We start from the raw sequence: 15331 nt of genomic DNA on the forward strand, positions 1-15331 counted from the left end.
GTACATATAATATACATATATAGAATACAAATAGATTATGCAACACATACATTCAATACAACCCAACATTCAATATAAATAAAGTCATATGTATTTTTTCCAAGCAAGGTTTCCAATCAAAGTTTTCATTCTTTTGGTCTGTGAACAATTCTTTTGGAACATGTTATTTAAATTACTCATGAATTAAGCTGACTATAGAATTACTCAAGGATTAAGCTGTGGTAACTATTACCGTAGCCTGCTCCTTTGTTTCAGAATTCAGCTGTGATGTCCAAATTTCCTTCTATACTGCCCTAAAATCACAAAGAAAATGCTGCTGTTTGTTCATTTGCACCTTCTCTGCACAAGATACTTTGAGATGTAACTGACACTTAAAAAAAACACCTAAGAATCTATCCTGAAACATGGAGAGCTCGTACTGTAGTTGTTTGGTAGGTCACATTTACTCAGAGTCTGTAGAAGCAGAGCTGTTGACAGAAAGCGGGTGTAGGATCAGTATATTCAAATGAATTCAGGAATGAATAAATAAATGCAAAACCAAACAAAAGGAGGATTGTATATCTCCTCAGAGGTCTCATTCCACTGGACCTTCTTCAGGGGAACGTGTACATTCAATTGCAGTCTCAGTTGCTCAGAGCTATTTATTACTTTGCAGTCCCAAATCTCCTATGGGCAAGCCAGGCATCTAGGGTCATAGTTCAACAAAAATCATATTGACTTCACCTTGTCTTCTCCGCACATGCCAGATCAGCCTTTCTTAACCTTCTGACCCTGGAGGAACCCCTGCCCATTCAGGCTCAGAGATAGGCCAGAAGTTACAAAATTATTATATGCATTTCATGGGTAGGCATGAACAGTGTTCTTCAACTAAAAATGAAGGATGAAACTTACCTCCTTAAGGTGAAGTTGCCCAAATTGGAACTAATTTTTTAAATAAATTGTGATCTCCCAGGGAACCCCTAGTGACCTCTTGTGGAGCCCTGGTTGCGAAACCCTGATCTAGGGTCATAGGTCAACAAAAGTCATATTGACTTCACCTCTTCTCCACAGTTAGATTCTATTCTGTAGTCAACTCCTCTAGGGCATTCCTGTTACTTGCCTCTGTGTACTGTAGCAGGAGACCCAGTCTCTGCAGGACCAATAAGCAATCCTGCAATAATTTAATAAGAGTAAGACTCAAGGTTACCTTTGCCTTAAAAAAAAAGCTACACCTTTTTACTCTGTATTGACTGGTTGCATTATGCTGGCCGTGTTTGTGCGGGTCTTATCACTAAAACAATCCCACAGCATCTGGGAGGGAATAATAAACACCTCCACCTCTAGCCCTGTCCGGCCCGTTACTTTCGCCGGCCCTCTCCTCCAGGGCCGCCCCCGATGACTGGCCGCAGCTGGGATGGCAAAGACGCAACCGAGCAGGCAGCGCGGACCCCGCTTGGCCAAGGCCCCAAGACCCGGGGGTGGGGAACTACAATTCCCAAGAAGCCTCGGGGCCCGCAGTTTCGTGCCGGCCAATGGGAGCGCGGCTTTTCTCCGGCGCTGACTGTGTGTGGAGCTTTGTGCGCGTGAGGAAAGAGAGGAGGCGGAGGGAGCGGGGACGAGCAGGGCCGAGACCGGGACGACGAGAACGAGCGGAGCGCCAGCGCCCCCTTTCTTCCCCCCCGACTCGGTGCCGCCCCCCTTCCCGCGCCCTCAGCGGCTCTCTCGAGGCCCTGCGGCTCCGCGGCCGCCCGGGACGGCACCCGGCGGGGAAGCGGCGGGGGGAAGCGGCGGGGGCCGAGGCCGGAGAAGCGGAAAGCCTGCAGAAATTGAGCCCGGGGATCGAGCGCGGCCTATTGCGGGGCCTGGCCCGCCCCCCTCGCCGGGCCTGGCTCGGGGCGTTCCTGGCCTGACTCCTGCGTTTTGTGTCTCGGCGGCGATCGGTCCGATACGGCGGGGGGAGTTAGAATGGAACTGACTGAAGGTGAGGCGGGATGGAGGGGGGAGGAGGGAGAGCGGGGGGGCGGGGCTTGGGAAGAGGGCGGGGTCAGAACCCTGGTTAGCGAGACCGCCGCGCGGGGCGGCGCTGCTAACCGGGCGGCCGTGCCAGTTGCTCCCTAAAGTTGCTAGTCCTCAACAAAGCGTCTTTGCCTTTCCGGCTGCAGTGCTCTACTTTGGCCCGGTTCCTATGCAAAACGAACGAGTGGCTTTAAAAAGCCCGTGATGAAGTATCACCTGGGCATAAGAAGTTGTAAGCTTCTGCTGGGATCCTTGGAGGTGCAAATGTGTAGGGAACGCCAGGCTCGGAAAGTTGGGATTTTCCTGTCCTCTCTTCTTTTTCCCTCTTTGCATTGATATCTGCCCTCCTCTTTTTCTTTTTAACAGTCATCTGGGGGAATCTAAAAGGAAAATGAACTTAGACCTACCTGGTTGTTGAAAAAGGGAAGGCTTGTGCAACTTGCTACATTGTATAAGTGCCCTTTGTTACTGACGCCTGGTGTGATGTATGCCATTTATATAATGCTTAAGATTGTATCCATTTATGTCAACAACCTCTAGTAAGTAATATTCAGCGATGGGAAGTAGTGTGGAGTTATAGCTAGAGTCCTGGGAAACATCAGCTGCCAACTTCTATTTATCCAGTAAGCTCACGTTGTGACCTTAGGGTAGTCACTGTTTCTTAGTCTTCATGGCAACTGTGTAAAAATTAAATGGAAAGACATTCATGCATAGTATTTTGAGATTTTAAGAGGTAGGGCAACATACAAGCATGACCGATACCCTTCTACATATTGTATTCATGCCCGAGATGCTAGATGAAAGAGGGTGGATTACCAGAAGTCAATTATGATACTAAACTTGGAGTTAAGTTGCTTGAGGTCAGCCTTCTCCAACCTGGTGCCTTTCAGATATTCTGAATTACAACTCCTGTCATTATCAGCAGAATAGTTCTGTTTTGGAATGTGAAGAGATGTGATCCAACACATACCAAAGGCACTAATTTGGAGAAGCACAGGCTGGTGGTTGTTATGTGAGGAAGGATGGATTCTGAGAAAGATTTTGCGTTTTGAGAAACACAGTATTTGTATGTTCAGTTGCTAGTTAGCAAAAGCATTAACTGGTAACAAGCAAGACATACAGACATACATATTTTCAAATATCAAATAAAATGCTGAAATGTGCTAATTATTCCACTACAGCTCAGTCCCTGCTAATACATAGTAAGCTGTGGTGTGAGGAGGAATAGGCAATATTTTTTGGCAGGAGTTGGATTCTGTAACAGAACTAGCAATATGAAAATGCAACAGAAATGAGGAACAATAATGTGGAACAGATTGGAGAAAAAGTCTAGTGTATGGCAATGGGCACAAAACTTTGTTGAACTCTGAAGTGTTCTGAGGATATGCGGGGTAAGATTCAGGAAGATGAAACTGCTAAGAATGGTGAGGGAAAGGGCTGGCTCCATTGATCATTGAGTTGGGAGCAACTGTAGCAGTCATCCACCCCAAACACAGTGCAGGGTCCACTAGAACACTTCTGACAGATGGCCACCCAGCTGCTGAAGACCTCTACCAATGACCACGGGAGCCATAATGTCTAAGAAGGTGCAGCTCAATTAGCAGTGGAGGACTGCAGGCAGAAGAACTGTATGTGTTAACAACTTGATGATGAAAGCAGAGAAACTGAATCATTTTAAATGTTGATATATTTAAAGCTTCAGCCCTGATGGTTTAAAGAATAAAAGAGATTATTTATGGAAAAGTGTATGTGTAGTGGAATGAATGACATTATGAAGGAATCTGTGGGGTTGTGTGATCTGTGCATGGTAGCCAGTACAGTCATAGAAGAAGTGTGTGTGAGAGCAGAGAGCAGAGAGACTGGCTGTACTGAAGAGGGGTGAAGGCTGGACTGTGGATACTGAATGGATTATATCGCTCGGTGTTAATTGCTGTTGCGTGGCCTTTTGAGTGGGAAGGCGCGAAGAGTCACGAGGCAGTGACACCCTTGGAGTTGGGGAAGTCTTAGTTTGACCTGGTAATGAAACAGCCTTTTGTGTGTGCGTGCTTGCGACGTCTACATACATAAACATGCCTGGACATCTCAGGGCTTGAACTTAGAATTTGAAGCGTTCTCTTCCAGGGAGAGCATCTCTTGCTCTCTCAGAAAGAAGGGGAAGGATAATTGTGGACAGACTGGATAACAGTTTGATGGGATGGAGGAGGAAGAGGAGGGCCACTTGGATTTAAAGGGGCAGCGGCAGCCATGTTTGCTGCCAGATACTGCAGTGTAAATCTCTTTCCTGCCCCACCCCCAGCCTTCACTCCAAAAGAAACCAGCCCTGTTTGGGGTTAACAAACGGGGTTTAGTTCTTCCTCCAAGCTCCTTGTTCCCTGCTCACCATTATACTGTTTTAGATTTATCATAAAAAAAACTGGGGAAGCGACATTTTGCCTCCCTCCCTCCTTTTCTGCAGCCAGGACTGCTAAGGGACTGCGGTGCAGGAATTAACCCTTTTCAATACAAATCTGCAGCATGGTTATTCTGATTTTTTTCTCTCTCTCCATTTTCATGAAGAATTAAACAGAAATAGGTAGAACGGCTTGCCTCTCTTGTAAATGGCAAAAGCAGCTGAAATGTCTTCTACAATTTCTCTAAGTAAACAAGGAAATTGCACCCCCACAGCTGCTGACAAAAGGCACACTTGTTTGTGCACAGCTAGCTAAAACTTATTTACTCTTTATGTTTTAAATGTAATATCAGGAAGGATTTTCTCTAAGGTGTTTCTTAATATTTTTTTCCTTGTCCGTTTTATGTTAATAGTGAGGTGATCCTCTGTTTTAATCATCACCGAATTGGGCAAATGCTGTTGTTTGAATTTCATGTACAGCAGACAACAGAGATGTGAGACAAATTGCTGTTCAGGTATCTAATTAGTGGGAAGTAGGTATATTTGTGTGATGTTTGAAAGTATTTTTTCAGTTTCATAGTGTTTCAGTCTCTCTTTTTTTTTTTTGGCAGTGGAGAAAAGCTCCATATACTGAATATATCTTTACTATATTAGATTTGCTAATTCTGTTTCTCCTGTATTAATGTGATGTTTGGACAACTGAAGCATTACATGTGAATGTCTTGTAAATAAGGCACAATCTTAGTATGTTCTGATGTACTTTATATTGTTTGATCCTGTATCGTTCGGTCTTTAAACCCAAATAGAAATATTTATATGATTGTTCCATTTTCATGTACCTGTTTACAGACTTCTCAGTGGTTCTGTTTTTGCCTTTTAAAAACTTATCATCTGATAAAATATAATTTATTATTATGGTTGATTGCAAGGATATAGTTAGCATAGTAGTATTTCATTAATATTTCAGAATTTCCTCATGTTGGACCCGGCAGTGACTCTGGCAGTGGAGCCATTCTTTCTGGTTACTATTTTTCTTTAAGTGGGTCATAGTAAAAGATGATCAATGGATGACAGAAGGTGTGCCTGAACAGCTTACAGTGGTAATATTTGGTTTCTGTGAGATAATAAATACTAATGAACATAAAATATAAGATGAGAAGAGGGAAATTTACAGCCAAATGCTTTCCAGGAATAATGCATTTTTCCCCCAAAAGGATTATTTGTTGTGACTTAAGTGCTTCATGTATGTAAACCTGGAAATGACTCATCACATTATATGATGGTAAAGCTGGAGAACAGTTTTGCAATTCAAGGCAAACACTATCTAAATTACTGTATGATTTAAAAACATGAACATGAGCAGAATGTTAATTGTGTTGGAACAAGAAATATCAGCCAAGTGAGATTATATATTATTTTGTATTTAGCTTTAAAATACTAGAATCAGGTTGAGAAATAAGCTCTTTCCGATATTTTGAAAGCCAGCTGGTTCATTGGCAATAGCATTCTAAGTTCTCTGTATGTAAGCATGCTAGGTTTTTATTTACATATTTTAGCCTAGAGAGAGGAAATGGGTCCAGGGTAAGGTTTTGTCGAATGAAATAAATGCATATATTTGAGAGCAGTAGTTGGAATTCAGGCTTTGTGTGTGCAAGTGTGGTTATGATGGGAGGCAAACATTTGAGCCAAGCATACCTCTTTTGGAAGAGGATACCATTAATTTCAATAGAATTTAAATGCTATTACTTACTATTGAAGGCTCAGCCATAAGATCTCCTCCCTCAGTTGTTGCTAATTATTGTTGTTTATATATAAGTTGCTAGTTCCTGTCCTATATGAGTACTCCCAAACAGTATACAAATGAACAAGTGATATTGTGAAAACAGAAAATCAGAAAAGGCTGTAGACAGCAGTGGGATAATCAGAACTTAATAAATCAGCTGATTAGTCCGTATTTATTTATTTTGCTTATATTTCACATTTGCAAGGTTGCCCAACTTCTCAATTACTCTAGGTGATGTACAGAATTAAAACCAAAGTTGTAAAGTATCAAACAGAACAGAAAAAGGGAAGGGTCATATCAGTGGAACAAACTTCCACTAAAAACCTGTAAAACCCCTCACAGAAGAGCTCACATCTCACCCTAGCACAAAGCCTAGGGAAAGAGCCAAGTGTTCAAGGCACATTTAAAGGGCAGCAGGGTCAGGGCCATTCACACCTCTGAGGAGATGCTGTTCCAGAGGGCAGGTGCCATGACAGAAAAGGCCTGCCTCCTAGGTCCCATCAAATGACATTGCTTAATAGATGGGACCTGTAGCATGCCACTCTGTCTTGTCTTATAGGATGGGCAGAAGCAGTGGCAGAGATGGACTCTCCAATTACTAGGCCCTATGCCATGTGGCTCTTCGTAGGTGATAATTAGGCCTTGAATTGCACCACAAAGCCTACTGGTAACCAGTCTAGCTCATGTAGCAGTACTACATGCTCATAACTGCATTCTGGATCAGTTGAAGCTTCCAAGTGGTCTTCAAGGGCAACCCCATGTAGAAGGCATAGCAATAGCCCACATTCAAGGTGATCAGGGCATGAGTGATCATGAGTAGGGCCTCCCAGTCCAGGAACACACACAATTGGCAAATGAGATGAAATTGTGCAAAGGCCTTCCTGGCCATAGCTGTCACCTGCTCTTTAAGCAGGAGCTGAGAGTCCAGGAAAACCTCCAAATTAAGCAACAGTTCTGTCTAGGGAGGTGCAGCCCCTTTTAGAACTAAAGATGTAGAGTCCTTAGGCCCAGATGGTCCATGTACCCACTGCCATTCTGTCTTGCTAGGGTTGAGTTAGGTCTCTTCTACCCCATCCAGGCCCCATTACCCTCCAAGCACTGAGACAAGACCTTGACAGTGTCACTTGGTTAGCCAGGAGTTGAGATACACAACTGAGTATCATCAGTGTAGTATACTGATGATAGTGATCTCACCCAGCGGCTCCATGTAAAAGTGCCAATAGATCTACCTTGTGAAAGTTTTCAAGGTTTTCAGATGGATTTTCCTAGGCAGAGAATAAAAAAAAAAAACAGTCTTAAACATGTGTGCACTTTTTGAAGACCCAGGCCCAGATGAGGTTCCCGAAATCTTAGGATGTAGCCTCCCCACATCCTTTATGAGTTCCCATTGAATTTTAATATTTAAGTAACAACATGGAAATAATGAAATATGTGGGGAGTAATTATGGCTGTTACAGAAATAATTTAAACTAAACTAGATCAAATTCAATATTTTCACTGCCTTCATCACACCACTCAGTGTTCAAGCCTGGAAATTGGCCAGAGAAAGGTGATGCACCTTTAACATCACATCTGGCCAGGGATGAGATTGCCTCATCTCTGTAAATATGGACGAAGTAAGGCTGCATAGCCAAACTTAAAGGTTGGGTGGGAAGGGTGAAAGTTTCCATGTTGTTTGGACCCTAAGTGAATAGTCCACAGATTATATGGAAGCCTCCTAGTTAAAAAACTTGTTTGCCAGAAAAAAAATTTATAAAAGTGATGTTGGACATATGTACACTGTCTTTTTATTGTGTGGAAGCTTGCCTCTCACATTGATTTAAGGAGGAAAATTGTGCAGATAGAACTATTCTCCACTAAAACTTTGCAGTTCCTTAAAAATGAAGCAGGTTTCCTGGCAAGTCCCAACCCAGCAACATCCCTTTATTGATTGGTGTTAAACAGAAGTTTTAAGTGAACAGTACAAATGATTGCTAGTTGTTACCTTCAGTATCAGAGACAGTAATCCTCTCAACCCAGTCGCTAGGAAGCCTGAGTTGGATGGTGCAGCCTGGGAATGTTCTGTTCTCTGGGATTCTCAGAATCCTGAGCTACCTGGGCCTTTGGCTTGATCCAACAGAGCTCTTCCTACCTACTCATGGCTGGCCCACACAGAACAGCTGGGCTGCCTGATCTTTTCGGCCCTGAAGGCAAATTTGGGAACCTGAGAAAAAGTCGTAGTGATCACCACAAAATGTCTGCTGTATTTGGCCTGTCTCTAAGATACAAAAAAAAAGGAAACCATGAAGAGGGCAGAGGCTGGCTTCAATCCTCAGATACAGAACTGTATATTGGTAGCACAGCAAAACACCCATTTCACAAAAGGTGAAGTGCTAATGATAAGAACCTCCCCAACAAAAGCATCCACTGCCCTCCAGCTCAGTCTGTTCACCATTTCTGATGCTTCAGAACCATCTTTTATATTTCCAAATTCATACTGATTCTCCAAGCAGCATTTACATCAGAAAATAAATATTATTTTGTTATTATACTTTATCTGAAAACATATTGTTGTTAGAACTTTGCCCACACTCAAACCCAAGCACTTTCTAAACCACACTGTTTATAGAAGAATTAAGACAGCCAAGGAATGTAAACATGCTTATATTTGGCTAGATAATGGGCTGTAGTTACGGGATTAAAAATTCATCATCTTATTTTGTTAGTGATACTCCTCCAGCCAAAGTAAATATGAGTCTTTTTTTTTTTTTGGTCTAGAAATGAACATCATTAGCTTTCTGTTGATCATCTTGTAGAATATTAATTTTTAGGTGTGAACAATTCTGATAATGAATTCCAGCATGTGGGTAAATCAAGGAAAGATGCAGAATTTTAATTATTTCCTTTATAGCATTTTGAGCATGTTGTAAATGTCCTCAGGCCTCAAAATTGAACACGTTCCCATAACGCAAGTTGCTTTAGGCAATTCATTAATGGGTTACAGATAATGTAATAGAAAAGAATAAAAGGAATGAGCAGTCTTAGACATAAGTACTTAGTGAATAAATAGTGCCACTGAATGCTCCTCGTGGTCCTCCAACATCAGCCCATTGGTGAGATTGAAGAAGGCTATGCATCACCTGGTATATCTCTGCTGGATGGTACTGAAGATGCAGTGAGGATGAAGTCGTCACTGCCACAATTGCCTCCTAAAATGTACCCTTGTGTTTGATCACATTTACTTGGAATATTCCTCTGCCTGCATTCCTCTTGTTGCATCATCTGTTCGGTTATCCCCAAGTTCCTGGTCAAACTGGGAGTTGAATGAATTGGTGCAGAAAGAAAAGGTGCATAGAAATGATTGGGTCAGTTGTCAGAATAGTAGTATAAACTGGTGTCATTTGCTAAATGAGCCAAAATGCTATATAGCATAGAGTGGACAAAGACTGTGGAGATCCAGTTTCAATTCCCACATACCCTTGAAGTTCATTAGATGTCACTGTCCAATCTCTACTGCACAGCTTGGCCTTCCTAACATGGTTGCTGTGGATGAAATGGTAGCTTCTAGAGCAGTGTTTCTCAACCTCAGCAACTTGAAGATGTGTGGACTTCAACTCCCCATGGCTGGCTGGGGAATTCTGGGAGTTGAAGTCCACACATCTTCAAGTTGCTGAGGCTGAGAAACACTGCTCTAGAGAATAGGTAAGATACAGCTTAAGAATAGGTAAAGTTGATTTGTTTCCTATAATCACTTGCTAGCATAATTACAGAAGTAAATGTATTTTTACTTGCTTACCTCTTTTATCCTTTTGTATTTCACTTTGCTGCGATATACATGATGATCTCAAACAATGGAGAAATCTAAAGAATGTTACTTTGTGTGCTGTTTAATTAATGAAATGGTTGGCATAATTATATGTATGAAAGACCAAAATATATTGAGCTCCAAAGGAACTGAATTGGAGGGATGGATAATGGGTGGATTTTGTATTGATGCAGTCTATTATTTTGTGCCAAGTGAATGGTGATTTCAGAAGCTCAGATGAGGGTCAGATCTGGATTGCAGCCTCATGATTTCAGCTGTGAAAGAGGTCAGGAAGAGCTATCAAGAATTGGGATACCTCATGTGAATATCCTGACTCTTCATTTACATTGCTGGGATTTGGATTCAGTGTTTTAGCTGTACTTAGGATGTGATGTAGTGGATTTAAGGGAGAATAATTTAAGCTAATAGATGGCTGTTTTTTCTGTACCTATCAAGAAATATATTAAAGAAGTTAATATGAATATATCAAGTAATATTTAACACTTCTACTTATTAAAGAAATAACTGGAGTGGTTGCTACCTATTGCTGTTTCCCCTTTTTCAGAGCATAACTCAATAGTGAAACTTGAAATGGCAGTGCTGTTGCCATGGTTCAATGCATTTCTGTAAGAGACAGCTTTTGCAAAGAATTTCTGTTTTATAACTTTTATCTCTTATTGATTTGTCCAGTCTGTAATTGATGTAACTTTTGGACTGCCTAGTTTAAAGGATGTTTTCTTGCAGGAGGTGACATTGAAAAGATGTGTTGGAATTCAGTAATGTCACAGTTTGATTGAGCACTGTTATATAATGAGCTATTAAAAATGCCTAATATAAAGTTGGTTTGGGGCAGAAGTTAATAAATACAGAGGGAATCCTAGGGAGGTGGGGGAAAGCAAACTTACTCAAGATTTCCCTTATGATTGCATTTTTGCTGATGCCACTATTTCATTTCCTCACATGTTGACATAACCCGCTTGTGCACTCCCGTTGTCAAAAGAGTAAAGCAGAAGTGCACTGTTGTTTACTGAACATTTAAAAAATGTGTTACCAAAAAGAAAACTTTCTGCTGCTGTTGTGTTCTGCTTCTTCAGCACCGGAGAGCACATGTGGCGGGGTTAAAAGCTGCAGAAGTAGAACTATCTTCTTCAAGAAGGCTAGCATTCCTGTCTGTTAATTTCAGGCCGCAGGTTGTTTTCAGTACATACGTTTTTAAAAAGTTGTTCTAGAAGTATTATGCAAAAATTGAAACTATATATAACTGGAGTATACCTTAAAACAAAGTTGGCAACTGTTTCATCCCTAAGGCCCCAGTTTTCCATGACAGGGAAAAGTTGATCATTCATATCCATATAACCTTCCCTTTAGATTTATAAAAATAAAAATTCATGCATACATCATCCTTCTTTTCTCTTTGGCCCCCTGCCCTCCCAAGGGACCTAATGCAGATCACTGGCTTCCTGCTGCCATTAGCAGGGGGAAACCTGCAATCTGATGCCTACTAATTAAGTGATCTGGTTGGTTGGTTGGTTGGTTGGTTGGTAGAATCAGATTATTGTTCTTCCTGCCATTAATGGCAACAGGAAATCAGCAGTCTCTTTCCTCCTGGCCAGTGAGGAAGGCTCCCTGTCCCTCTCTTGATACACACAGGATTGTATCAAGATTGTAAAAAAGTTCATACAAGCTTACAGAAATCATAGGAAGCAGTATAGTCTGGAAGAATGATGTACTGTAATGCTTCCATTTTTAATTTTAGCATTAAGAACATTGTGCCCTTGATGACACAGTAAAAACAGTGGGACATGGTTTGCTAGACTTTCTTTTGGTTAGAATGCCAACAATTCCTGATCATCTGTTTCTTTATTTATTTATTTGGAGGGTGGTTTTCCCTGTGTTACAAACTGTAACTCTGAGGTGGAGAACAAAGGTGATGTTGCCTGAAACACAGTGACACCCGCAAAAGGGATGAGGTCAAAATTTTGGCTGCTTTTTACTGTTGGAGTGGGAATGGGTATGAGTGGCCTTTGGAAGGCAGGTAGCCCCATTTTCACCCTTTGAAAAGTCCCAAATAGCTGAAAAATTCATTGCTGAATTTTGAAACAAGATATATTTTGAGTTGTTATGCTGGAGTTGGGGGATTTTCAAGCTAAAAATAAGAATGATTTGCCTCCCTGAGGCTTCTTGCTCCCATTCCCAGCAGTATTTTCACAGGAAAAAAATGCAGCATAAAAATTGGTCATTTTGACCTTGAATTTCAGTGGCAGGATGGCAAGGATCAGGTGTGCCCTGCAAATTGTCCATCCCTGATTTAGGCCAGCCAGGAAAAAAGGCTGTAGTTGCCCCAGTCGATACCTACATATAGGATAGGGGAAGGCTACCCATTTCCCCCAGCCACCAGCCACCACCCACACCTACAGAAGACGAAAAACAAAATTCAATCTACAGAAATCCTGCTACAAAATTGCTCCACTTTGTGGCTTGTACATCCTGTGTCATTACTTTGGAGTGTCAACAGCTAACTGTCTGGACTCAGCAATATACAAAACCATGGTTCGTGCTGCTTATCCAGGAACAGTCAGGCTACTGTTACTCTTCTTGCACCCAAACCAGTAAGTGACTGGGTTTCATGTCCACATGTTATATTAAGTCAAACCACAATATAAATTTGCATGTCACACAGATAACAATCAGTGACTAATTGCTAAACTAAGCTGTTTACTAATGTTTTGCATTACCAGTTCTTGAACTGGTCAGCTCTTTTACATTCCACTAAGGCCATGCCCTTTTCTTCCGACTCAACTAGTAACAGTAAGTGTTCGAAAGAATGGCCTCGTTAGACATAAGGTTTAGTAGCAGAGCCTCCGAATAATCTCATTTGTATTCTTCAAGTGTCCTGGGGCATGATGGGGTTGTTGCTGCATTCTAAAGTATATTTTGCGATTGAAATATCTCGAGAGTCATTTCTTTGAATACTGGTTCACTTCAAGATTGCACAAGCGTGTTCACTCTTTAATGTCTAGTTTCAATTGTAATCAGAATGTTTCTTCTTCCTCTTTTCTTTATTCAATGAGCGGGAATATCAGACCCATAGTGGTCCAACTCTCTTGCTTCTGCACTCTAACTGCTTTTGCAGGGGGAAAGTAAGTGGTCAACAGCTGTGGCTTTTTTCCTATTCTAATAGAACAGGTTTGAAAATGGAGGGAGCATCTTTTACTCCTTTTATTCATAACTGATGCTAATTCTGTAACTGGTTGTTCTAATCGCAAAATGGACCTACCCTTGGAGCTCTTGAAATGATCTGTTTTGGAATTGCAGTGTTTTGCACATCCTGGTATCCATCATCATCTTTCTTGTGACTAGCCTGGGTTTTTAAAGATTCATTAAATAGATGGGAAGCTGGCGTGATACACTAGCACTATACTGATTTTCAAATGTACCTCTGGGTCAGTTACAATCCCACAGCCTAACCTATGACATAGAGTTATTGGTTGGGGAAAATTGCAGAAGAAAGTGCTAGGGTGGTTTCCCTGAGCTCCTGAAGAAAAGGCAAGATATCAATCAGAAACATAAACAGGTCATAAGGCTGCTGAATTGCATGTTGAGGAGTCCCATCTGTGGTAATTATGAGTTCAAAATAATGCATTTTGAGTACAAAATGATTGATTCCGTACAATATTCTATTTTGCATGCAGTTAGAGAAGATAATTTGTTATTGTAGATATATGTATTTAAAATATTCTATAGGGTTAAAGAAAAGAGCTATAACGATATTTTTTAAAACCCTGCACAGTACTGATGGTTGAAAATGCAGAGGGCTGAATATATCACCATGTGGTTCAAGTAATAAAGAAAATATTTTGTTTTGGAAACTATAATGATATGTACTAGGCTTATTTATTTCTTTATGTACTCCCAGAAGAATGACTAAATGTCGGTTTCTGGTGCAGGCTGTTGAGGGGATTCTTACAAGGGAAATAAAAAAATCAAGCTTAGGTTTGTATGCAACATCCAGTCTACATACGCTTTCCTCATTATTGAGAATGTAACTTTTTGAATTAGGATGTTTATGGCTACTGGAATGTGAAATTTTCTCTGAGGTTAGGTCATTAAACTCTCTTTGATAAGTTTTAGTTTCCCCAGAATAAGAGTAGGTCATGTAGATACTATAACTCCAGCCTCCTGGAATGTCCTTCACCCATTTAGAATAGAAATGGAGAGAGGTGTATATCCCTATGGGAACACTTCTCTTCAGAAAGGTCCACTGTATATAGAAAAAAAATGTTTATTACATATTACCACAGGCCATACAAACAATCTAAAAGAGGTAAAAACGAGGAAGCCAAAGATATAAAGCATGAATAACAGAGTTTTCCCATTCTCATTAACATAAAAAATTATAACTAGAATGAATCTTTTGATAGTCCCTCTGCCAATAATCTGTTTATGGTACTTGCCTGAAACTGCTCTTGCGAATAATGCAACTTGATAAAATCTCCAATCTTACCAGTCTAGAAGTATGTACTATATAATTTATTAATATCTCAGTATATCTACTCCTAAGGTAGGAATATTCTTCCAAGAGAGGCATAAAAGAGACAAACAACTGTGCAGCTGTCTCTACAGATAGCAATTTATCTTTTCCAGGCTTTTAAGCCACCCATAGCTTCTTGACTTGCCCTAGAACTCATTGTGATTGTGCTGCTGAAATTCGTACTACTGAAATTGCTACCAAATTTGTTGGCAAATACATATTTAAGAAGTGAAAAAGAATTGTTTGCTGTATTTAGCCTTTTCCTTGAGTTTTAAACATCTTTTAAAGGGCTTTAAAAAAATCTCTTTTTTCTTCCTGCCCATTTTGTAGCATGATCTAGCCCACTACAACCTTTAGTGAGAAAACAAAACAAGATGCCCCAAACCACTGACAGGTCCCCCATGCACGCTTTCACATAAATCTGGTAGTGCAAGTTTCAAAACACAGGAAACAGAATTTGATGAAGACAACTCTCAGCTGTGGACAAGTGATACTCCACAAATATTTTGAAATTTGGGATGGGGTAGGGAGTTTGTGGTGGCAAACCATTGTGAAGAATTAAATTGTTTCCTATTTGTAAATATATGAAGGAGAGTAATCTGTCTATTAAATCCAGATGGTAGGCCATGTGTAACTGTGTAAACTGTAGCTCCTTAATATTGCTATATTCTCTCCAGAGAGATAGGAGTCCAGTCCCTGGCTCAAATTTATTGTACCAGTTTTTCATTGGAAATCTGAATCAGCTACTATACTTTATTTAGAGTGCACCAGGGTTAAACCATACCTTTGTCAGTCATCCATTCAGCAGAACCTCCAGTGAGATGAGATGACCCTGAATCTCAGACCCAT

The 15331-nt window shown here is 40.9% G+C and overlaps 1 protein-coding gene across 1 annotated transcript in view; it reads left to right on the forward strand.

Annotated features, from left to right (window-relative positions):
• Nucleotides 1–1861: 1861 nt before the first annotated feature.
• NSD3 (nuclear receptor binding SET domain protein 3) overlaps nucleotides 1862–15331 on the forward strand; it is a 78588-nt gene continuing 65118 nt past the window's right edge. Inside the window, exon 1 of the mRNA XM_063311282.1 lies at nucleotides 1862–1960. The gene's annotated coding sequence lies outside the window, so the exon portion shown is untranslated. The remainder of the gene's footprint in view (nucleotides 1961–15331) is intronic.

The sequence above is a fragment of the Candoia aspera genome, chromosome 9 (assembly GCF_035149785.1).
Source record: "Candoia aspera isolate rCanAsp1 chromosome 9, rCanAsp1.hap2, whole genome shotgun sequence".
Classification (NCBI taxonomy): Eukaryota; Metazoa; Chordata; class Lepidosauria; order Squamata; family Boidae; genus Candoia; species Candoia aspera.